Source organism: Oncorhynchus nerka, linkage group LG15 (genome assembly GCF_034236695.1).
Source record: "Oncorhynchus nerka isolate Pitt River linkage group LG15, Oner_Uvic_2.0, whole genome shotgun sequence".
Lineage (NCBI taxonomy): Eukaryota > Metazoa > Chordata > Actinopteri > Salmoniformes > Salmonidae > Oncorhynchus > Oncorhynchus nerka.
Genome location: NC_088410.1, coordinates 8,060,972 through 8,080,016, shown reverse-complemented (window position 1 = coordinate 8,080,016; position 19,045 = coordinate 8,060,972). Strand labels below are relative to the sequence as shown.

At 39.1% G+C, this 19,045-nt stretch overlaps 1 long non-coding RNA gene across 1 annotated transcript; it reads left to right on the top strand.

The window, feature by feature from the left end:
* The first annotated feature begins 119 nt into the window (after window positions 1–119).
* Window positions 120–10,232, top strand: LOC135559867 (uncharacterized). Its single transcript, XR_010458568.1, has 3 exons — window positions 120–960; window positions 1,039–1,110; window positions 9,992–10,232. It is a non-coding gene; the product is annotated as an uncharacterized LOC135559867 (long non-coding RNA).
* The last annotated feature ends 8,813 nt before the right edge of the window (window positions 10,233–19,045 follow it).

Genomic DNA, 19,045 nt, shown 5'->3' with positions numbered 1-19,045 from the left:
GATAATGGACCTATGTAATTAGTGCTGCACTCTCATGGAAGCCAATTGAGATTATATTGTTAACATTGGTTTAGCTAGGTTTTTTTTTTTAACAATTACTATTCTAGTTTATAATGTACATACTCATTTTCAGGTCTAAGTCTAGAAATATTGCCTGTACATTTTTATGACATTGTTTTCGTTTGTTTCTAAACTCCGTTACCCACTAGTCAGCAGCAGGCGATGTGAGTCTTTCAGGTGGCGCTTCTTGGGTGACGTATAATCTAGTGGACGGGACACATCTTCAACAACAACAACAACAAAGCTACCGATTCAAAACCCCTTCGGCAGCTTGCTAGCCAACATATAACCGAAACATTGAAGTTCTTTTTAAACACAATCCTGTTAACGTATATACCAGTTAACTTAAAAGTAATTTGCTTGTTCAATTTGTTGACATTTTTACTCAGCCCAGCACTAAGCTAGTCGCTAATGCAAACTAGCTAACAACCCCAACCATGACCTCACTAAACTACTCCTCCCCTGCTAAAGAAGATGATGTCTGCTGGGCGGAGAGAGAAGCTCTGGGGCTGAACATTGTCGTGAAAGAGGAGGATATTACAGTAAAAGGAGAGGAAGAAGCTTCCAGAACGATAAAGGAGGAAGATCATGTTACATTTGGAGTGGAAGAGGGGATAGAGGCTGTCACAGTGGAAGAGGAAGAGGGGAAAGAGGCTGTCACAGTGGAAGAGGGGATAGAGGCTGTCACAGTGGAAGAGGAAGAGGGGATAGAGGCTGTCACAGTGGAAGAGGAGTGGGTAGAAGATTTCAGAATAAAAAAGGAAGAGGAGGAGGATGTTATAGTGAAAGAAGAGGAAGAACCTTCTAGCGTGGAAGAGGAGGCTATCTCAATAAAAGAGGAGGAAGACGTTTTGGGAGTGAAAGAGGAGGAGGAGACTGATTCTGATCTGATTAACACCAGTAAGTATAGCTTCTTTTGTCCTGCAGATGCGCACAAAAAAATGAATAACTTGTGGGGGACTTTTATTTTGACACAAGGTAAAAGCAGAGAGGAAGTGTGTCTCAGAAACACGAGGTAAGCAGAGAGGAAGTGCGTCTCAGAAACACGAGGTAAGCAGAGAGGAGGTGCGTCTATTTCAGCTATAAGGTATAGGGAGACACATAGTCCTTAATTAGGTCCTTAATATTTCAGCTATAAGGGAGACACATAGTCCTTAATTAGGTCCTTAATAGTTCAGCTATAAGGTATAGGGAGACACGTAGTCCTTCATTAGTTCCTTAATATTTCAGCTATAAGGGAGACACATAGTCCTTAATTAGGTCCTTAATATTTCAGCTATAAGGTATAGGGAGACACATAGTCCTTAATTAGGTCCTTAATATTTCACCTATAAGGGAGACACGTAGTCCTTAATTAGGTCCTTAATATTTCAGCTATAAGGTATAGGAGACACATAGTCCTTAATTAGGTCCTTAATATTTCAGCTATAAGGGAGACACATAGTCCTTAATTAGGTCCTTAATAGTTCAGCTATAAGGTATAGGGAGACACGTAGTCCTTCATTAGTTCCTTAATATTTCAGCTATAAGGGAGACACGTAGTCCTTAATTAGGTCCTTAATATTTCAGCTATAAGGTATAGGGAGACACAGTCCTTAATTAGGTCCTTAATATTTCAGCTATAAGGTATAGGGGGACACGTCGTCCTTCATTAGGTCCTTAATATTTCAGCTATAAGGGAGACACATAGTCCTGTGTTAGGTCCTTAATATTTAAGCTATAAGGTATAGGGAGACACAGTCCTTAATTAGGTCCTTAATATTTCAGCTATAAGGGAGACACATAGTCCTTAATTAGGTCCTTAATATTTCAGCTATAAGGTATAGGGAGACACATAGTCCTTAATTAGGTCCTTAATATTTCAGCTATAAGGTATAGGGAGACACGTAGTCCTTCATTAGTTCCTTAATATTTCAGCTATAAGGGAGACACAGTCCTTAATTAGGTCCTTAATATTTCAGCTATAAGGTATAGGGAGACACATAGTCCTTCATTAGGTCCTTAATATTTCACCTATAAGGGAGACACGTAGTCCTTAATTAGGTCCTTAATATTTCAGCTATAAGGTATAGGGAGACACGTAGTCCTGTGATAGGTCCTTAATATTTCAGCTATAAGGTATAGGGAGACACGTAGTCCTGTGATAGGTCCTTAATATTTCAGCTATAAGGTATAGGGAGACACGTAGTCCTTAATTTGGTCCTTAATATTTAAGCTATAAGGTCTAGGGAGACACATAGTCCTTCATTAGGTCCTTAATATTTCAGCTATAAGGGAGACACATAGTCCTTCATTAGGTCCTTAATATTTCAGCTATAAGGTATAGGGAGACACATAGTCCTTAATTAGGTCCTTAATATTTCAGCTATAAGGTATAGGGAGACACGTAGTCATTAATTAGGTCCTTAATATTTCAGCTATAAGGTATAGGGAGACACGTAGTCATTAATTAGGTCCTTAATATTTCAGCTATAAGGGAGACACATAGTCCTTAATTAGGTCCTTAATATTTCAGCTATAAGGTATAGGGAGACACATAGTCCTTCATTAGGTCCTTAATATTTCACCTATAAGGGAGACACGTAGTCCTTAATTAGGTCCTTAATATTTCAGCTATAAGGTATAGGGAGACACGTAGTCCTTAATTAGGTCCTTAATATTTCAGCTATAAGGTATAGGGAGACACATAGTCCTTCATTAGGTCCTTAATATTTCAGCTATAAGGGAGACACATAGTCCTTCATTAGGTCCTTAATATTTCAGCTATAAGGTATAGGGAGACACGTAGTCCTTAATTAGGTCCTTAATATTTCAGCTATAAGGTATAGGGAGATACATAGTCCTTAATTAGGTCCTTAATATATCAGCTATAAGGTATAGGGAGACACATAGTCCTTAATTAGGTCCTTAATATTTCAGCTATAAGGTATATTGGGACACGTCGTCCTTCATTAGGTCCTTAATATTTCAGCTATAAGGGAGACACATAGTCCTGTGTTAGGTCCTTAATATTTAAGCTATAAGGTATAGGGAGACACGTAGTCCTTAATTAGGTCCTTAATATTTCAGCTATAAGGGAGACACATAGTCCTTAATTAGTTCCTTAATATTTCAGCTATAAGGGAGACACATAGTCCTTAATTAGGTCCTTAATATTTCAGCTATAAGGTATAGGGAGACACATAGTCCTTCATTAGGTCCTTAATATTTCACCTATAAGGGAGACACGTAGTCCTTAATTAGGTCCTTAATATTTCAGCTATAAGGTATAGGGAGACACGTAGTCCTTAATTAGGTCCTTAATATTTCAGCTATAAGGTATAGGGAGACACGTAGTCCTGTGATAGGTCCTTAATATTTCAGCTATAAGGTATAGGGGGACACGTAGTCCTTAATTTGGTCCTTAATATTTCAGCTATAAGGGAGACACATAGTCCTTCATTAGGTCCTTAATATTTCAGCTATAAGGGAGACACGTAGTCCTTAATTAGGTCCTTAATATTTAAGCTATAAGGTATAGGGAGACACATAGTCCTTCATTAGGTCCTTAATATTTAAGCTATAAGGTATAGGGAGACACATAGTCCTTCATTAGGTCCTTAATATTTCAGCTATAAGGGAGACACATAGTCCTTAATTAGGTCCTTAATATTTCAGCTATAAGGTATAGGGAGACACATAGTCCTTCATTAGGTCCTTAATATTTCAGCTATAAGGGAGACACATAGTCCTTCATTAGGTCCTTAATATTTCAGCTATAAGGTATAGGGAGACACATAGTCCTTAATTAGGTCCTTAATATTTCAGCTATAAGGGAGACACATAGTCCTTAATTAGGTCCTTAATATTTCAACTATAAGGTATAGGGAGACACATAGTCCTTAATTAGGTCCTTAATATATCAGCTATAAGGTATAGGGAGACACGTCGTCCTTCATTAGTTCCTTAATATTTCACCTATAAGGGAGACACATAGTCCTTAATTAGGTCCTTAATATTTCACCTATAAGGGAGACACATAGTCCTTAATTAGGTCCTTAATATTTCAGCTATAAGGTATAGGGTTACACGTAGTCCTTAATTAGGTCCTTAATATATCAGCTATAAGGTATAGGGAGACACATAGTCCTTAATTAGGTCCTTAATATTTCAGCTATAAGGTATAGGGAGACACATAGTCCTTAATTAGGTCCTTAATATTTCAGCTATAAGGTATAGGGAGATACATAGTCCTTAATTAGGTCCTTAATATTATCAGCTATAAGGTATAGGGAGACACATAGTCCTTAATTAGGTCCTTAATATTTCAGCTATAAGGTATAGGGAGACACGTCGTCCTTCATTAGGTCCTTAATATTTCAGCTATAAGGGAGACACATAGTCCTTAATTAGGTCCTTAATATTTCAGCTATAAGGGAGACACATAGTCCTTAATTAGGTCCTTAATATTTCAGCTATAAGGTATAGGGGGACACGTAGTCCTTAATTTGGTCCTTAATATTTAAGCTATAATGTATAGGGAGACACATAGTCCTTAATTAGGTCCTTAATATTTCAGCTATAAGGTATAGGGAGACACATAGTCCTTAATTAGGTCCTTAATATATCAGCTATAAGGTATAGGGAGACACATAGTCCTTAATTAGGTCCTTAATATTTCAGCTATAAGGTATAGGGAGACACATAGTCCTTAATTAGGTCCTTAATATTTCAACTATAAGGTATAGGGAGACACATAGTCCTTAATTAGGTCCTTAATATTTCAGCTATAAGGGAGACACGTCGTCCTTCATTAGTTCCTTAATATTTCACCTATAAGGGAGACACATAGTCCTTAATTAGGTCCTTAATATTTCACCTATAAGGGAGACACATAGTCCTTAATTAGGTCCTTAATATTTCAGCTATAAGGTATAGGGGGACACGTCGTCCTTCATTAGGTCCTTAATATTTCAGCTATAAGGGAGACACATAGTCCTGTGTTAGGTCCTTAATATTTAAGCTATAAGGTATAGGGAAACACAGTCCTTAATTAGGTCCTTAATATTTCAGCTATAAGGTATAGGGAGACACATAGTCCTTAATTAGGTCCTTAATATTTCAGCTATAAGGGAGACACATAGTCCTGTGTTAGGTCCTTAATATTTCAGCTATAAGGTATAGGGAGACACAGTCCTTAATTAGGTCCTTAATATTTCAGCTATAAGGTATAGGGAGACACATAGTCCTTAATTAGGTCCTTAATATTTCAGCTATAAGGTATAGGGAGACACGTAGTCCTTAATTAGGTCCTTAATATTTCAGCTATAAGGTATAGGGAGACACATACTCCTTAATTAGGTCCTTAATATTTCAGCTATAAGGTATAGAGGGACACGTCGTCCTTCATTAGGTCCTTAATATTTCAGCTATAAGGGAGACACATAGTCCTGTGTTAGGTCCTTAATATTTAAGCTATAAGGTATAGGGAGACACATAGTCCTTAATTAGGTCCTTAATATTTCAGCTATAAGGTATAGGGAGACACGTAGTCCTTAATTAGGTCCTTAATATTTCAGCTATAAGGGAGACACATAGTCCTTAATTAGGTCCTTAATATTTCAGCTATAAGGAGACACATAGTCCTTAATTAGGTCCTTAATATTTCAGCTATAAGGTATAGGGAGACACGTAGTCCTTCATTAGTTCCTTAATATTTCAGCTATAAGGGAGACACATAGTCCTTAATTAGGTCCTTAATATTTCAGCTATAAGGTATAGGGAGACACATAGTCCTTCATTAGGTCCTTAATATTTCACCTATAAGGGAGACACGTAGTCCTTAATTAGGTCCTTAATATTTAAGCTATAAGGTATAGGGAGACACATAGTCCTTAATTAGGTCCTTAATATTTCACCTATAAGGGAGACACGTAGTCCTTAATTAGGTCCTTAATATTTCAGCTATAAGGGAGACACATAGTCCTTAATTAGGTCCTTAATATTTCAGCTATAAGGTATAGGGAGACACGTAGTCCTTCATTAGGTCCTTAATATTTCAGCTATAAGGTATAGGGAGACACAGTCCTTAATTAGGTCCTTAATATTTCAGCTATAAGGTATAGGGAGACACATAGTCCTTAATTAGGTCCTTAATATTTCAGCTATAAGGGAGACACATAGTCCTTAATTAGGTCCTTAATATTTCAGCTATAAGGGAGACACATAGTCCTGTGTTAGGTCCTTAATATTTCAGCTATAAGGTATAGGGAGACACAGTCCTTAATTAGGTCCTTAATATTTCAGCTATAAGGTATAGGAGACACATAGTCCTTAATTAGGTCCTTAATATTTAAGCTATAAGGTATAGGAGACACAGTCCTTAATTAGGTCCTTAATATTTCAGCTATAAGGTATAGGGAGACACATAGTCCTTCATTAGGTCCTTAATATTTCACCTATAAGGGAGACACGTAGTCCTTAATTAGGTCCTTAATATTTCAGCTATAAGGTATAGGGAGACACGTAGTCCTTAATTAGGTCCTTAATATTTCAGCTATAAGGTATAGGGAGACACGTAGTCCTGTGATAGGTCCTTAATATTTCAGCTATAAGGTATAGGGGGACACGTAGTCCTTAATTTGGTCCTTAATATTTAAGCTATAAGGTATAGGGAGACACATAGTCCTTAATTAGGTCCTTAATATTTCACCTATAAGGGAGACACATAGTCCTTAATTAGGTCCTTAATATTTCACCTATAAGGGAGACACGTAGTCCTTAATTAGGTCCTTAATATTTCACCTATAAGGGAGACACGTAGTCCTTCATTAGGTCCTTAATATTTCAGCTATAAGGGAGACACATAGTCCTTAATTAGGTCCTTAATATTTCACCTATAAGGGAGACACGTAGTCCTTCATTAGGTCCTTAATATTTCAGCTATAAGGGAGACACATAGTCCTTAATTAGGTCATTAATATTTCACCTATAAGGGAGACACGTAGTCCTTAATTAGGTCCTTAATATTTCAGCTATAAGGTATAGGGAGACACGTAGTCCTGTGATAGGTCCTTAATATTTCAGCTATAAGGTATAGGGGGACACGTAGTCCTTAATTTGGTCCTTAATATTTAAGCTATAAGGTATAGGGAGACACATAGTCCTTAATTAGGTCCTTAATATTTCAGCTATAAGGTATAGGGAGACACATAGTCCTTAATTAGGTCCTTAATATTTCAGCTATAAGGGAGACACATAGTCCTTAATTAGGTCCTTAATATTTCAGCTATAAGGTATAGGGAGACACGTAGTCCTTAATTAGGTCCTTAATATTTCAGCTATAAGGGAGACACATAGTCCTTAATTAGGTCCTTAATATTTCAGCTATAAGGTATAGGGAGACACATAGTCCTTAATTAGGTCCTTAATATTTCAGCTATAAGGTATAGGGAGACACGTAGTCCTTAATTAGGTCCTTAATATTTCAGCTATAAGGTATAGGGAGACACATAGTCCTTAATTAGGTCCTTAATATTTCAGCTATAAGGGAGACACATAGTCCTTAATTAGGTCCTTAATATTTCAGTTATAAGGGAGACACATAGTCCTGTGTTAGGTCCTTAATATTTCAGCTATAAGGTATAGGAGACACAGTCCTTAATTAGGTCCTTAATATTTCAGCTATAAGGTATAGGGAGACACATAGTCCTTAATTAGGTCCTTAATATTTCAGCTATAAGGTATAGGGAGACACGTAGTCCTTAATTAGGTCCATAATATTTCAGCTATAAGGTATAGGGAGACACATAGTCCTTAATTAGGTCCTTAATATTTCAGCTATAAGGAGACACATAGTCCTTAATTAGGTCCTTAATATTTCAGCTATAAGGTATAGGGAGACACGTAGTCCTTAATTAGGTCCTTAATATTTCAGCTATAAGGGAGACACATAGTCCTTAATTAGGTCCTTAATATTTCAGCTATAAGGTATAGGGAGACACATAGTCCTTAATTAGGTCCTTAATATTTCAGCTATAAGGTATAGGGAGACACGTAGTCCTTAATTAGGTCCTTAATATTTCAGCTATAAGGTATAGGGAGACACATAGTCCTTAATTAGGTCCTTAATATTTCAGCTATAAGGGAGACACATAGTCCTTAATTAGGTCCTTAATATTTCAGTTATAAGGGAGACACATAGTCCTGTGTTAGGTCCTTAATATTTCAGCTATAAGGTATAGGAGACACAGTCCTTAATTAGGTCCTTAATATTTCAGCTATAAGGTATAGGGAGACACATAGTCCTTAATTAGGTCCTTAATATTTCAGCTATAAGGTATAGGGAGACACGTAGTCCTTAATTAGGTCCTTAATATTTCAGCTATAAGGTATAGGAGACACATAGTCCTTAATTAGGTCCTTAATATTTCAGCTATAAGGGAGACACATAGTCCTTAATTAGGTCCTTAATATTTCAGCTATAAGGGAGACACATAGTCCTGTGTTAGGTCCTTAATATTTCAGCTATAAGGTATAGGGAGACACAGTCCTTAATTAGGTCCTTAATATTTCAGCTATAAGGTATAGGGAGACACATAGTCCTTAATTAGGTCCTTAATATTTCAGCTATAAGGAGACACATAGTCCTTAATTAGGTCCTTAATATTTCAGCTATAAGGAGACACATAGTCCTTAATTAGGTCCTTAATATTTCAGCTATAAGGTATAGGGAGACACATAGTCCTTAATTAGGTCCTTAATATTTCAGCTATAAGGGAGACACACAGTCCTTTATTAGGTCCTTAATATTTCAGCTATAAGGTATAGGGAGACACGTAGTCCTTAATTAGGTCCTTAATATTTCAGCTATAAGGGAGACACACAGTCCTTTATTAGGTCCTTAATATTTCAGCTATAAGGTATAGGGAGACACATGGTCCTGTGATGGGTCCTTAATATTTCAGCTATAAGGTATAGGGAGACACGTAGTCCTTAATTAGGTCCTTAATATTTCAGCTATAAGGGAGACACACAGTCATTTATTAGGTCCTTAATATTTCAGCTATAAGGTATAGGGAGACACATGGTCCTGTAATAGGTCCTTAATATTTCAGCTATAAGGGAGACACGTAGTCCTTAATTAGGTCCTTAATATTTCAGCTATAAGGGAGACACGTAGTCCTTAATTAGGTCCTTAATATTTCAGCTATAAGGTATAGGGAGACACATAGTCCTTAATTAGGTCCTTAATATTTCAGCTATAAGGTTTAGGGAGACACGTAGTCCTTAATTAGGTCCTTAATATTTAAGCTATAAGGTATAGGGAGACACAGTCCTTAATTAGGTCCTTAATATTTCAGCTATAAGGTATAGGGAGACACATAGTCCTTAATTAGGTCCTTAATATTTCAGCTATAAGGTATAGGGAGACACATAGTCCTTAATTAGGTCCTTAATATTTCAGCTATAAGGTATAGGGAGACACATAGTCCTTAATTAGGTCCTTAATATTTCAGCTATAAGGTATAGGGAGACACATAGTCCTTAATTAGGTCCTTAATATTTCAGCTATAAGGGAGACACATAGTCCTTAATTAGGTCCTTAATATTTCAGCTATAAGGTATAGGGAGGCAAGTCAATCTAATTGCTCTTGTGAAAAGAAGAGCTAAATTTCTAAAATCTCTCCACATTTTATGTCCTTTATTATTACAACTAATGTCTGATTTCGTGACATTTGGTTGAAATCTTGACTTTCAGTTTCTTTTCAAATGATGAATCAAGACAACCAATTACAATTTTGATTTGTATTAAACAACCTAAAATGCTGAGCTCAGGTTATTGAGGGATCTATTCTGGATTAAACCTCAGAGGAAGACAGTTTTATCATGTGCAGGTGTTATTCAGGTCCCTGTTTAGTATTTACCTAAATACACTGTTTGTCTTTGGCAGGACAGAGACCACACTCTCACTCTGACAGCAGAAAGAGTACTTCAGGGGAACAAGACCTAGAGACGCCCAAACCAGTGAGACCACACCAGTGTCCCCACTGTGTAAAGAGTTTTAAGTGGTTATGTTACCTAAAAGAACATGAAAGAATACACACAGGAGAAAAGCCTTTCCATTGTTCCCAATGTGATAAAAGTTTTACCCAATTAGGGAGCCTGAAAATACACGAGAGATCACACACAAGAGAAAACCTTACCACTGTTCCCACTGTGAAAATACTTTTTCTCATCAGGGGACCTGCTAAAGCATAAAAGAATACACACTGCAGAGAGGCCCTACCGATGTTCCCAGTGTGGAAAGACTTTATCCAGTTAGGGAACCTGAAAAGGCATTTGAGAACACACACAGGGAGAAGCCCTACCACTGCTCATACTGTGAAAAGATATTTACCCAGCTAGTGAACCTAAAAAGGCATGAGAGGACACACAAAGGTGAAAAACCTTTCCAATGTTCCCAGTGTGAAAAGAGTTTTACAGAGTTTGGGAGCATGAAAAGACACGAGAGAATACATACAGGGAGAAGCCTTACCACTGCTCCCAGTGTGAAATGAGATTTTCCTCATCATGGTGTCTAAAATCACACAAGAGGACACACTCAGGAGAGAAGCTTTTCCAATGCTCTCAGTGTGTAAAGAGTTATACCCGTTAGGGGACCTGAAAAGACATGAGAGGACACACACAGGATGAGCCTCATCACCGCTCCCAGTGTTGCAAGAGTTTTATCTGGTTAGGGAGCCTGAATAATACACTCTGAAGAGAAGCTTTACCACTGCTCCCACTGTGGATTTAAACTTACATGGTTATAGCAACTGAAAGAGCATGTAAGTCCACACCTGAGAGAAACATTATCAATGCTCCCAGTGTGGAAAGAGATATGAAGTCAAATTATAAAAATCAGACTCAAAAATAAACGTGTTTTTTTATTTCAACACATGACCTGAATATGGAGTATGTCAGAAAGAATGTAGATGTTCTGTGATTAAATTGCCCATTTTAAACTCACACTCTGTGTGTATCTGTGTGTGTCATTCTGGAGTCCTACAGAGGGGTATACTATGACACGAGATAGAGGAGATGGTGGAATAGAGGCGATGGAGATAGATGGTGGAATGGAGGAGATGGAGATATTGGAGATAGATGGTGGAATAGAGGAGATGGAGATAGATGGAGGAGATATTGGAGATAGATGGAGGAGATATAGGAGATGGAGATTGGAGATAGATATAGGAGATGGAGATAGATAGATGGGGTAGAGGAGAGGAGATGGAGGGGTAGAGGAGATGGAGGAGTAGAGGAGAGGAGATGGAGGGGTAGAGGAGATAGAGATGGAGATAGATGGAGGGGTAGAGGAGATGGAGATGGAGGGGTAGAGGAGATAGAGGAGATGGAGGGGTAGAGGAGATAGAGGAGATGGAGATAGATGGAGGGGTAGAGGAGAGGGAGATGGAGGGGTAGAGGAGATAGAGATGGAGATAGATGGAGGGGTAGAGGAGAGGGAGATGGAGGGTTAGAGGAGATGGAGATAGATGGAGGGGTAGAGGAGAGGGAGATGGAGGGGTAGAGGAGATAGATGGAGGGGGTAGAGGAGATGGAGATAGATAGGGGTAGAGGAGATATAAGAGATAGAGAATATGTAGTTCGGAAGGTGTCCTTAATGTTTTGCACACTCCCAACTGGTAAAAAAATCTTAAGAAAAAAACATGTGTTCATCACCTGCAGTACCACCGTGGACCACAGGTTAGTACTCTAGGTAATGCAACGAGGCTACAGTTCAATCCAAGGGAGGAGATGGGCATTTGTGACATCATCCTTTTTACATCAAATTGATTAAAACAAATAAACAAGATGAAATAGCATCATGTGATTGTTCTGGGGAAAAATACAGAGTTGGGTCAACCCTTTAGACGGGTGCAAATTGTATTGTGTGGATTGGGCCAAGATGTCAATGTTTCTAACAGAAGAAATATAAAAAGCACATGACCATGGTAGCAATTAAAAGACAACAATTTGGAGAACATTGGGAAATTATCAGACCAAAAGGTAAGGACTCAACACTTCCCCTGACACAAGACTGAATTCTAACATTACATACCTTAAGGGAACATTTCGGCAGTAGCTGTATGGTTAGTGAGAAAGTCCATATTGCAAATGTACGGTCCCTTACTAGACGTCCGAAATCGTTTGTAAAATTCGCGGACGGCGTCGGGCCGAGCGGCAGGGCCGGACCTACCGGGAAGTCATCAAATGAACTTTGTCGGACATTCGGTTTCCGTTTTACAAAAATAATAAGATTTTGGTCATTTTTCCGCTGTCCCGGAAATTCCCACAAGAGGGCATAAGCAATCATATTGCTATTGGACAAAACATCACGATTCACGACGGGGCCTTATCTCGAAAACGGAAAATATTTCGAAGCCGAAACTCGGTGAGCGTAGGTTTGGCATAATGGGCAGTTGGCCCCGAACAAGATGGCGTCTAGGCCTCAACGGTTTTTTGAGTTATGGCCATTTATCTGGGATTAAAGGTCCAAAATGAAAATAGAGAAATTATTTTTCCACTTCATGTCAAAGTCAAGGAGCCTCTGGTGTCAATAAAAAAAGAACCAGCCATTTATCTATCGTCATTTAAGAGAAATCGTACAATGACAGATTGGTGATGTTTACGGATAGGTGTTTTTTTTTTCAACGGTTACAGATCCAGTTGCAGGGTGTTCTTACGAATCTTTTTAAAGTGTGCTGCGGAGCTCTGCGAGATTTCTGTGATTTTCTATGATTTTCTTTAATAACACACACTCACTAAACCCTCCGTAAATAACTCAGTTCTTAACGTAAAGACTTAAAACTCAGGATTCTGTAAAGGCATACCCCAATCAGGATATGAGTTTATTTATAGCTTCCTGTGCCAACCGGAAGTGCCTTAAATGGTGTCACAGTGGCAGTTTCCAAGGGTTAAAAAGGTCACATCTTTTCAAAACTTCATATGTGTGATTAGGCAACCCCCATAAACTGTAAGTCAGTCACTTCTCCCAACAGATGTCAAAGAATAGCTCTCTCTCACACACACACACACACACAGCAAGGATGGAGTGACAAAGTGTGGTGCTCAAAGACACAGAGATCAGGCAATGGCATAAACATAATCTCTAGGCCGTGCCGAGTTCAACGAGATATCCCGCTTGACCGTAGCTCGCTCGGTCTAAGCGCAGCGACATTAGAAAAGTAGGCCCAAAATGAAGCCTGCCCCACAACGTCATTTGCTTTTGGGTGACAGTGAGAGAACCGTTAGGGTGAGAAGCACAATTCGACCTCAGGTACGTTCCTAAGGTCCTCCCGATCCGTGCAAGCCTAACCTTGACCGTGTGGCATTAACCCTTAATAGTTAAAAGAAGGTGTTTACTTCAAAGAGTTTGCATTGACTTCTCTCCCCATAGGAATACATTGCCTGCACCCCTAAATTCAACCTGAAGCCTATGTGGGTTATGAATGTCGTATGAACCTGTCTTCGATGACAGTCCATCAGGCCACTACGAGGTCTACCTGTGTTGATTCTAAGCTTCCTGGACCAACCGGAAGTGGTTAAAATCACCCTAAAAGTGTTTATCCATACCCTGCCTGCAGTTTGATAGACATAGTGCATTCAACCCTGTGTAAATCAGTCAATTCTTAACGTAAGGACTTAAAACTCAGGATTCTGTAAAAGCATACCCCAGTGAGGATATGTGTTGACTTATAGCTTCCTGTGCCAACCGGAAGTGCCATAATTGGTGTCTCTTGGGCTGTTTCGAGGGGTTAAAAAAGTCAGATCTTTCCAAAACTTCATATATGTGATTAGGCAACCCCCATGAACTGTAAATCAGTCATTTTTCCCATAAAATTTCAAAGGAAAACTAAATCACACACACACACAGCTTGGAAGTAGGGACCCATTGGGGTGCGTAGAGACATACACTGCCTAAATTAGTTAACCTTGTTGGAACTTTTAAAGAACCGTCAGACCTAGAGTTCCGAAATTTTAGAATCCTGTTCTAGACCTCAGGTCGATAGTGCGTGGTGAGTTACGTGGCTCTAGAAACAGCCTTGTACATTTGCAATGACTTCAATTCATTTTTGCATCACGAAAATGGCGACATTTAGAAATGTCCCAGAGTCGCAAGACTAGGTGCATTGCGACCGTCTCGGCCCATATAGACAGACCCCAACGTTTCTGTCCGATAGCTCATTCAAGGACTCCGTAGCAAGTCATGGAAAAAAGTGGATTTTCAGCACCAATTAGGGTTTTGCTCGGACACCAAATGACCGATCGAGCCGAAACTTGGGATTCGGGATCGCCTCAGCTAGGCCTACACATAACATAAGAAATGGACCCGCAGCTAGAACGTAACTACGTGTTTTATGTTTTTTTATGGTTTGAACCGAAGGCGTTGTGAATTTTGGGCCAGCTCTGAAGTATGTGATAGTTGGCTACTAAACGAGTTGGAAAAAGTGGGTTTAGTGTCAGTTTGTATCAGTTTGGTGTCAGAATGATATCTAATTGACTGATGGACGGTGACTTGCTGGTGACTCTTGTCCACTTGCAATATGTTTAAACAGTGAGGTACCATCACCAAAGTGACATTCTGAAATCAACCCTAACGAGCCATTGAGATGAACCAGAATCACTGCCCAGCCATCCCGAGTTCATCGGGCCAGTCAATTTCACATTCCTGCAGGATTTTTATAGCATGACAAATTCGTGATGGTACCTGCCCATTGAACCATATTGCAAATGCACAGTGACTTTGCAAAAGTGAGAAAACATAAACAAATGGACATGATGAAATCAACACAACGAGTGATGGAAAGGTACAACTATCACTGCTCGGCCATCCTGTGTTCATCAGGCCAGTCAATTTTGCATTTTTGAGCATGTCAAATTTCATATGGTAAATGCCCATTGAACATATTGCAAATGCACGTGCATTTGCAATATGATTCAACAGTGAAAAAAACATCACAAATGGACATGATGAAGTCAACACAACGAGCAATGGAAAGGAGCAACTATCACTGCCAGGCCATCCCGAGTTCATCTGGCCAGTCAATTTTGCATTTCTGCAGGATTTTTGAGCATGTCAAATTTCATATGGTAAATGCCCATTGAACCATATTGCAAATGCACGTGCACTTGCAATATGATTCATAGTGAAAAACATCACCAAATGGACATGATGAAATCAACACAACGAGTGATGGAAAGGAACAACTATCACTGCCCGGCCATCCTGTGTTCCCATAGCGGGCATTAATATCAGAATGACCGGTAAATGCATTTACAACCATATTTTTATTTTTGGGTTACTAGGTGCCTATTTTCAATCACCAGTTGCACAACAATGCGTATCCATCAGAATATTTTAAACAGTCCATAAAGCACTCAGGACGACCCCCATTGATAGAGGGCTGTAGTAGGGTACTCCCATAGCGGGCATGGACAATAGGAGTCCCGGTAAATGCATTTACAACCATATTTTTATTTTTGGGTTACCAGTTGCACAACAATGCACGTGCATTTGCAATATGATTCTATAGTGAAAAAACATCACCAAATGGACATGATGAAATCAACAAAACGAGTGATGGAAAGGAACAACTATCACTGCCAGGCCATCCTGTGTTCATCAGGCCAGTCAATTTTGCATTTCTGCAGGATTTTTGAGCATGTCAAATTTCATATGGTAAATGCCCATTGAACCATATTGCAAATGCACACGCACTTGCAATATGATTCAACAGTGAAAAAACATCACAAAATGGACATGATGAAGTCAACACAACGAGCGATGGAAAGGAGCAACTATCACTGCCCGGCCATCCCGAGTTCATCTGGCCAGTCAATTTTGCATTTCTGCCATGTCAAATTCGTGATGGTAAATGCCCATTGAAACATATTGCAAATGCACGTGCATTTGCAATATGATTCTATAGTTAAAAAAACATCACCAAATGGACATGATGAAATCAACACAACGAGTGATGGAAAGGAACAACTATCACTGCCCGGCCATCCCGAGTTCATCAGGCCAGTCAATTTTGCATTTCTGCAGGATTTTTGAGCATGTCAAATTTCTTATGGCATTTGGCCCCCCAAAAAGTGACTTTTGACTTTGACTTTTGACTTCCTATGAAATCATATTGCAAATGGGACAAATCATATTCCTTATGCACAAGTAAAAAAAAAATAATAATAATAATGATAATAAAATACGACTAAAGTATGTTGATACAGTTCTTATACGTGTGTAATTGACACAAAATTCGAAAGAATTTCGAAAAACGGTCCAGAAAGCACTTTTTTAAGGGTGTGAAGTTTTTTACAAAATTTTGACATTTTTGACTTTTGACTTTTGACTTCCTATGAAATCATATTGAAAATGGACAAAACATATTACTTATGCGCATGTAAAAAAAATAATATATATGATAATAAAATTGGACAAAAGTGTATTCATACAGTTCTTACACATGTGTAATTGACAAAAAAAATCTAAATAATTTCAAAAAACGGTCCAGAAAGCACTTGTTTAAAGGGGTGATAAGTTTTTCACAAAAAATCATTTTTTCAAAATTTTGCTTTTGGACGTTGACTTGGGTTACATATCCAATATGAAAAACCAAGGTGGAACGGATTCGCCACCTGTTGGATTTTTAAAGTGTTACAACTGGCAATTGCCATATGGCATTTGCAATACACTTTGGATGAATCAACGCCGAATTGGGTGGTATTGGACAATGTGTATATGGTTTGTCCGATGCCAATGACATGCCATTCATTTTTGTCCAATACAGGGGGGTATTCCCTTACAGTGGTGAGGACTCAACACTTCCCCTGACACAAGACTGAATCCAAACATTAGAGGTGAGGACTCAACACTTCCCCTGACACAAGACTGAATCCAAACATTAGAGGTGAGGACTCAACACTTCCCCTGACACAAGACTGAATCCAAACATTAGAGGTGAGGACTCAACACTTCCCCTGACACAAGACTGAATCCAAACATTAGAGGTGAGGACTCAACACTTCCCCTGACACAAGACTGAATCCTAACATTAGAGGTGAGGACTCAACACTTCCCCTGACACAAGACTGAATCCAAAGGGCGGCAGGGTAGCCTAGTGGTTAGAGTGTTGGACTAGTAACCGGAAGGTTGCAAATTCAAACCCCTGAGCTGACAAGGTACAAATCTGTCGTTCTGCCCCTGAACAGGCAGTTAACCCACTGTTCCTAGGCCGTCATTGAAAATAAGAATTTGTTCTTAACTGACTTGCCTAGTAAAATAAAGGTAAAAAAACACAAAAAAAACATTAGTGGTGAGGACTCAACACTTCCCCTGACACAAGACTGAATCCAAACATTAGAGGTGAGGACTCAACACTTCCACTGACACAAGACTGAATCCAAACATTAGAGGTGAGGACTCAACACTTCCACTGACACAAGACTGAATCCAAACATTAGTGGTGAGGACTCAACACTTCCCCTGACACAAGACTGAATCCAAACATTAGTGGTGAGGACTCAACACTTCCCCTGACATAAGACTGAATCCTAACATTAGAGGTGAGGACTCTACGCTTCCCCTGACACAAGACTGAATCCAAACATTAGAGGTGAGGACTCAACACTTCCACTGACACAAGACTGAATCCAAACATTAGAGGTGAGGACTCAACACTTCCACTGACACAAGACTGAATCCAAACATTAGAGGTGAGGACTCAACACTTCCACTGACACAAGACTGAATCCAAACATTAGAGGTGAGGACTCAACACTTCCACTGATTTACAGCAAGCCTCTTGATTTACAGCAAGCCTCTTGATTTACAGCAAGCCTCTTGATTTACAGCAGGCCTTTTGATTTACAGCAAGCCTCTTGATTTACAGCAAGCCTCTTGATTTACAGCAAGCCTATTGATTTACAGCAAGCCTCTTGATTTACAGCAAGCCTCTTGATTTACAGCAAGCCTCTTGATTTACAGCAAGCCTCTTGATTTACAGCAAGCCTCTCGATTTACAGCAAGCCTCTTGATTTACAGCAAGCCTCTCGATTTACAGCAAGCCTCTCGATTTACAGCAAGCCTCTTGATTTACAGCAAGCCTTTTGAGTTACAGCATGCCTCTTGATTTACAGCAAGCCTCTTGATTTACAGCAAGCCTCTCAATTTACAGCCTCTTGATTTACAGCAAGCCTCTTGATTTACAGCAAGCCTCTTGATTTACAGCCTCTTGATTTACAGCAAGCCTCTCGATTTACAGCCTCTTGATTTACAGCAAGCCTCTCGATTTACAGCAAGCCTCTTGATTTACAGCAAGCCTCTTGATTTACAGCAAGCCTCTTGATTTACAGCAGGCCTCTTGATTTACAGCATCCCTCTCACTCAGAAAACACATCAAATGCAAACATTTACGGGAGGGATCATGTAGTTTCCATTCAGGTCTTTCTGCCTAAACAAACCCTGTTTGTCTTTGGCAGGAGAAAGACCAGACTCAGTGAAACCCCAGCCAGAGACATCCAAACCAGCTAGACGAAACCACTACTCCCAGTGTGAAAAGAGTTTAACCATTAGGGGGGCCTGAAATCACATAAGAGAATAAACGCAGGAGAGAAGACTTTCCAATGTTCCCAGAGAAATCATTTTATTATGGAGTTATGGAGCCTGAAAACACATGAGATGACACACACAGGAGAGAAGCCTTGAAAGAATCCACACAGCAGAGAAATATATATTTCTCCCTAAAGATATTTACCTGAAATATCACCAGGGAAGAGTGTGGAAAGAGATTTTGCATCTCACGTACAGTGTCTTCAGAAAGGATTCACACCCCTGGACATTTTCCACATTTTGTTGTATTACAAAGTGGGATAAAAAATATATTTAATTGTCTTTTTAGTTTTTCAACTAAATACTCTAATGTCAAAGTGGAAGAGAAACAAATACATGTCTTGATTAGATGAG